Here is a 7,233-nt window from a genome sequence, read left to right as displayed (position 1 = left end):
AACATGGTGAAACCCCGTCTCTACTAAAAATAGCCTAGGTATGCTGTAGGCTATACCACCTAAGTTTGTGTAAGTATACGCTATGATGGCAAGCAACTCATGACTGTATATGAAAGCTCTTAAATAGGGATTAAGTTTCTAAATTAATCCCAAAACAGTCATTATTTACTATATATGGATTTTTTTTTTTTAAAGGAGCAAAAGTTTCATTTCAGTGAGAACTTCATTTGGGCTAGAGTGTTTTATTTAACTTTTACACCAAAGTTGCAAAGTGTTTTGAAGTTTTTCCCTGTAAAATAATTATTTTAATTCAATTTAAATAAAATCCACCAAGAAAACTTCAAGCTTTAAGAAGTCTAGCTTCCTGTGAAATGTGAGAGGAAGTCAGCACTGATTTCAGAAATCTGATTATAACAATAGATCTATCCCTAAATGAGGCAAATCTTGCAATTCCTTCAATTTTATTTTATTTTATTTTATTGAGGCAGAGTTTCACTCTTGTTGCCCAGGCTGGAGTGCAATGTTGCGATCTTGGCTCACTGCAACCTCCGACTCCCAGGTTCAAGCAATTCTCCTGCTTCAGCCTCCCAAGTAGCTGGGATTACAGGCATGTGCCACCACGCCCGGCTAATTCTGTATTTTTAGTAGAGACAGAGTTTCACCACATTGGTCAGGCTGGTCTCGAACTTCTGACCTCAGTGATCTGCCCACCTCAGCCTCCCAAAGTTCTGGGATTATGGGTGTGAGCCACTGCACCCGGCCCCCTTTCAATTTTAAAACCATCACTGTGCACCCTATACCTATGCTAGGCACTGGAATAAGATGAAGAAACTTCTTGGAGTTTACATGCTGGTAATTGTGCCAGACAGTAATACAATAGGTAACAATGGCTGTGGGGGAAGTCAGCTGGGTTCTAGTTATAGTCGCATTTCAGGAAATTATTTAACATGCTGACTTTAACAACCTAAGCCTCTTCTCCATGTGTACACACAGGGTAGATCTCTGAAGGGTGGCGCTGTAACTTCTAGGGTAACAGCCGTGTTAAGTCAAGGCAGGATGACAGTTCAGCCTCCTCCCAGGCTAGTGCAAAGGATTCTTCACTCTCCCAGACTGAACTGCCCACCCCCAACACCCCTCCTACAGAAAATTTGGAGTCCTGGCTTACTCCCTGGCAGCCCCTACCTAATAGGGTGATGAATTATCAAACATGCAACAAAAGATACCGAAAGTTTGGAGAAAATGACAAATTTTGGAATAAATGACTGTAATGTGCGTCCTCCCTGCCACCCTAACTGGTGCCCATTTTGCAGGTCAGTTGCTGTCCTTGGAAAGGAGCATATTCTTGGATTTCACCTTGGAGGAGGAAGAGTTCAGGCTGCCAGAACTGGACTAGAGCTTCTGAATATCCTGAGGCAGGGTCCCTGACTTCCTTGGGAAGCTCTGCCACGCCCCCACCCCACTCCACCACAACAGGCCGCTGGAGTCTTGGGACCACCGGGGTCTGCGGCCCAAATCCTACCTCACTAAGGGGAGGGGAGGGGAGGGGGGAAAGGGGAGCTTGGGCGGGATTGTGACATAAGATTGCCATGGTGACTTGGAGCAGATCTGGACCCAAGCCTAATAAAGGTGGCATAAAGATGTCATAAAGACTGGGCGGGGCGCACGCTTATCGCGGGTGCGAGCCTCTCTAGGCTGTTAGAATGGCTCCCGCTCACCGCGCGGCGCCAGCGCGTGTCATGTCCCAGCTGTGTCTCTGGGGCCCACGGCCCCCCCTCACATGGCAACTATTGTGGCTACTAGTCCAGGAGGCTCAGCCTCTTGAGTGGGTCAAAGACCCGCTCCAGCTGACTTCTAACCCCCTGGGGCCGACTGAACCCTAGTCTTCCCGCTCCTCCCATCTCCCATGGGAATCTCCCCATGCGTCTACTCCCCCTGCCGACCTGGAGGGCTTTGATTACCTGGCGTCCTCTGCTTCCTCCCAGATGTCAGCCCTGCCCCAGGAATCGACGGAAAATTTGGTTCTGTTCCTGGACACGGATTCAGCTGGAAAGCTGCCCCCAGGGCCAGAACAGTTCTCGGCTGCACACCAGGATCTAAATAACAAGCTGACTCCAAAAAAAAGGCACCCAGAGGTGGTTCCGATGCTGGACTGGGATGAGAACTAGACCCTAGTTCAGCTTCCTCGCCTCAAAAGTAAGGTTCAAGCTGCAGATCTAGATCGGGCTGCAGATCATCAGGCAGATGAAATACTTGTTCCACTAGCCAGTAAGGTTTCAAAAACCAACCAAATTTATTGTTTTGCCCAAGAAGCTGAAGAAAGATCTAGCTCGGCACCGGAGCCTTGCTAACCAATTATCCAAACCTCGGTGTCAGAAACAAGCTTTGCAGGATGAATATTCAAGTATGGATATATTATATCCCAGCAGCCTGCCTCCAGAACTCCGGTGAACTCCGATGAACTCCGATGAGCTTCTAGGGCTGCCTCCAGAGTCCTCTATGGAGAGTCTAGCTCAAACTCCACCGAATCATGAGGTGACAGTTCAACCTCCAGGTGAGGATCAAGCTCATTATAACTTGGCCAGCATTACAGTTAAACCTGCAGATGTGGAGGTTACCATAACTTCAGAGCCTACCAATGAGACAGAATCTTCCCAAGCCCAGCAGGAGACCCCAATTCAGCCTCCAGAGGAGGTGGAACCTTCTGCAACCCAACAGGAGGCCCCAACTGTGCCTCCCATTCCTCCTATGGAGATTGAACTTTCCCCCAGTGAGCAGGAGCAGCCAGCTCAGCCTTCTGAGTCTTCTAGGGAGGTTGAGTCTTCTCAGACCCAGCAAGAGAGCCCAGCTCAGCCTCTAGAAGAGATGGAACCTTCTGCAATCCAAGATGAGGCCCCAACTGAGCCTCCAGGTCCTCCTATAGAGCCTGAACTTTCCCCCAGTGAGCAGGAGCAGCCAGCTCAGCCTTCTGAGTCTTCTGGGGAGGTTGAATCTTCTCCAGCCCAGCAGGACAACCCTCCTATTCCCACTGAGCAGGCTGACTTTTCTCTAGCCCAACCTGATCTCCGTTCCCCACCTCTGCATTCTCCTGAAAAGATTGAATCTCCAGTCCAGCAAGAGGCCACAGCTCAGAAACCAGATCCCCCTAGGGAGGCAGAACCTTCTCCAGTCCAGCAAGAGTTCCCAGCTGAGCCACCAGAGCCCCCTAAGGAGGTTGAACCATCTGCAACCCAGCAGGAAGCCTCAGGTCATCCTCTGAAGTCCACTGAAGAGGTCAGTCCTCCACCGCAGCGGGAGATACCAGCTCAGCCATCAGAGCCACCTGAGAAGGTCAGACCATCTCCAGTCCTATAGCAGGCCCCAACTCGGCTTTTAGAGCCACCTAAAGAGGTAGAATCCTCTCCAGTCCAGCAGGCAGTCCCTGCTCAGTCTTCAGAGCCCCCTATGGTGATAGAACCCTCTCTGACCCAGCAGATGGCCCCATCTTTGCCTCCAGAGTTCCCTCAGGAGGTGGAACCATCTCTAACTCAGCAAGAGGTTCCAGCTCAGATTCCAGAGCCCCCTATGGAGGCAGAACCTTCTCCGACCCAGCAGGATGCCACAGTTCAGGCTCCAGAGCCCCCTAGGGAGGTAGAACCTTCAAGCCAGCAGATGGTCCCAGCTCAGCTTCCAGAGCCACCTAAGGAGGTTGCAGCTCAACCTCCAGCTCATTATGAGGTGACAGTTCTAACATCAGGTCAGGATCAAGCTCAACATTGGACATTGCCCAGTGTCACAGTTCAGCCTTTAGACATGGGACTTACCATTACTCCAGAACCCACTATGGAGGTTGAACATTCTACAGCCCTGAAGAAGGCTATAGTTCCTCCAAAGCACCTTAAGGTGACACTTCCATATCCAGACCAGGTTCAGATTCAGCATTCACACCTGACTGAAGCCACAGTTCAACCTGTGGACCTGGGGCTTATCATCACTCCAGAATCTACTACGGAGGTTGAACTTTCTCCAACCATGCAGGGGACCCCAACTCAGCCTCCTAAGAAAGTTGTACCCCAACTTCCAGTATATCAAGAGGTAACAATTCCAACACCAGGTCAGGATCAAGCTCAGCATCAAATATCATCCAGTGTCACAGTTCAACCTGTGGACCTGGGACTTATCATCACTCCAGAACCCACTATGGAGGCTGAACATCCTACACCCCTGAAGAAGACTATAGTTCCGCCAAAGCACCCTAAGGTGACACTTCCACATCCAGACCAGGTTCAGACTCAGCATTCACACCTGACTCAAGCCACAGTTCAACCTTTGGACCTGGGACTTACCATCACTCCAGAATCCACGACAGAGTTTGACCCTTCTACAGCCCCGATGACTACAGCTCTTCCTCCAAAACACTCTGAGGTGACACTTCCACCTTCAGACAAGGGTCAGGCTCAGCATTCAAACCTGACTCAAGTCACAGTTCAACCTCTGGACCTAGAGCTTACCATAACTACAGAACTTACTACAGAGGTTAAACCATCTCCAACCACGGAGGAGACATCAACTCAGCCTCCAGACCTGGGGCTTGCCATCACTCCAGAATCCACTACAGAGACTGGACATCCTACAGCCCTGGAGAAGACTACAGCTCCTCATCCAGACCAGGTTCAGACTCTGCATCGAAGCCTGACTGATGTCATAGGTCCACCTACTGAACTAGAACCTACTCAGGATTCATTGGTGCAGTCTGAAAGTTATGCCCAAAATAAGGCTTTAACTGCACCAGAGGAACAGAAGTCCTCCACAAGCACCAACATATGTGAGCTCTGTACCTGCAGATATGAGACGCTGTCGTGTATTGATCTCAGTCCAAAGCAGAGGTTCCGCCAAGTGCCTGTGCCAGAGCCCAACACCTACAATGGCACCTTCACCATCTTGTAAGAATCACCTTTCCTCAATTGTCCTCTGTGTCCTGCCTGACATGGCAGCCTTTTCCTGGAGGCCTTCCTGGGCCTTCTTTATCTCCCTAAGCCATACTGACAACTGACTTTCTGCTTTCACCTTTGCTTGTCAACTCTCCCTTCTCTTCATTCTCCTTTACTGTTAGGCCCCTTCTCCAGTCTTTTACTTTTATTCCAGTCTTTTACTCATTTTCATATCCATTTTTATTTAGCCCCATCACATCATTGCTTAACCGCTGCTCTCCTCCCATTTTCCCTTCACTCCCTTTACAGCAGCCTGTCCCTCTCCCCATCTCAGTGATGATGCTGTAAGTGGTTAAGAGTTTATTCTGGAGTCAGGCTGCCTGGGTTTGAACCCAGGTCTGTCATTTATTAGCTTGGTGACCCAGAGCAAGTTATTCTGCTCTGTGACTCAATTTCCTCACCTTTAAACTGAGGATTATGCTAGTTACCATTTCATAGGATTGTTGTGAAATTTAGGTGAGTGAATATATGAAACACTTCATCAGTGCCTAGCATATGTAGGAGTGTTGACTGTTACCATGATTACTTAGTCCTTTAGTTATGTCCAGAACTCATCTTTGTCCCTGGCTTTCTATATGTAGCACTCGTTTTGTGTCACACCCAGGGCCAAGTATGCTACTGTCTCCAGAACATGAAAATGATAGGAGGGAAGAAAGAGAATAGGCATAAAAAGGGAGGTATATATAATTAATTACTAAAAGATAATGCAGACCATTGGTGCTATAATTTACCAGAATCTGTGATCCTTGAGGTGTGGCGATCAGGGAAAGCTACATGGATAAGCTAAAACTTAGGTCTTAAAGAGTAGCTGTAATTTGTTAAATAGAAAAAAAAAATGGGAGTACAGTCTAGGCAAAGGCATGGCTACAGGTATGGTTGGAATTTAGTAGACCAATCTGGCTGCAAAGAATTAGGTGAGGGAGCAATGAAGATATGATTATGTAAAACCTTGACTATCAGCTATAGGAGTTTGAAAGCTACACAATGAGGTATGGAAAGCCATTGAAAGTTTCCAAGCAAGAGAGATTAAATGATTAAAACAAAAGGATTCTTTCATTTTATTTTGTTTTTTGCTTTATGTTCAAGTGTAAACATGCAAAGGATTATTTTAGAATCCATATGTAGAGTGCCCAAAAGGAAAATCTTATTTCAGGGAGACAAAATAGAAAGGTCTAGCAAAATGTAGGACTAAGGTGTGAAGGGGCTAAATCAGATCAGTTGTAATAAGAATGGAAAGAAAAAGCCTAGGATGTTTCAACAGAGGGCAAAGCTTTGGTGTTACCTGGCATAGGGTTTCTTTCTACTTATTTATTGATAATGATAAGCTTTTGCCCATTTTTCTGTTGAAGTATTTACCATTTTTGATTTGTAGAAGGAGTTAGTTCAGACACATAAGTGCTTTTGGATAAAGTCCTTACATTCAAAGTAATTAACTGGCATTGTCTGTCCAAGAGATGGGATGGATAGGAAGTTAAGCTTCCGGGAGATGCCTCATCATTTGTGCCAGTGGCCCCGCATTACTTCTTGATGAATTGTGCACACTGGGAAGCTACTAGCTCTGGAAATGAGAAAGCAGGTGTTATTTTCTGTTTCTGAATATCCCCGACAAGGTTGCCATGATTCTTTTACTTATCCTGTTCATTCTTTTCCTACCTATTCAAGGATATAAACTGTGTTTCTTCACAGAAATTACCAAGGAAACTATATTTCCTACATTGATGGAAATGTATGGAAAGCATACAGTTGGACCAAGAAACTGTGAGTATATTCTCTCCAAATATGACAAAAAACTAACTGCATTGTAAGATCCTTCTTGGTCCAGAATTTTGAGGTCGGTACGTCTGAGAAAAGATATTTCCCCTCCATACCCCAAATCAACCTCTATTGATTGCAATCCTACGGTTATTTTAAAATTAAATTTGGTAGGCTCTCTTTAAAATAAGAGGCAATTTAAATTTATTTTTTATCACAGAAATAATACGTGGTTATATTCTTTTTTTCCCCTCTTTTTTTTTTTTTTTTTAAGAGACAGGGTCTTACTTTGTCCCCCAGGCTGGAGTGCAGTGGCACAATCACAGCTCACTGCAGCCTTCACCTCCCAGGCACAAGTGATCCTCCCACCTCAGCCTCCCAAGTAGCTGGGACCACAGGTGCAGGCCACTACGCCCACCTCATTTTGTATTTTTTGTAGAGACAGGGTCTTCCTATGCCGCTTAGGCTGGTCCTGAACTCCTGAGCTCAAGTGATCCTCCCACCTTGGCCCCCT

General features: G+C 46.7%; 1 pseudogene; it reads left to right on the top strand.

Moving 5' to 3' along the window:
* Window positions 1-1,665: 1,665 nt before the first annotated feature.
* LOC100459296 (leucine-rich repeat-containing protein 37A3-like) overlaps window positions 1,666-7,233 on the top strand; it is a 30,050-nt pseudogene continuing 24,482 nt past the window's right edge.

This window comes from Pongo abelii, chromosome 19 (genome assembly GCF_028885655.2).
Source record: "Pongo abelii isolate AG06213 chromosome 19, NHGRI_mPonAbe1-v2.0_pri, whole genome shotgun sequence".
Taxonomy (NCBI): Eukaryota; Metazoa; Chordata; class Mammalia; order Primates; family Hominidae; genus Pongo; species Pongo abelii.
Note: the sequence above shows the minus strand (reverse complement) of the source record. Positions and strands in the feature narration are given on the sequence as shown.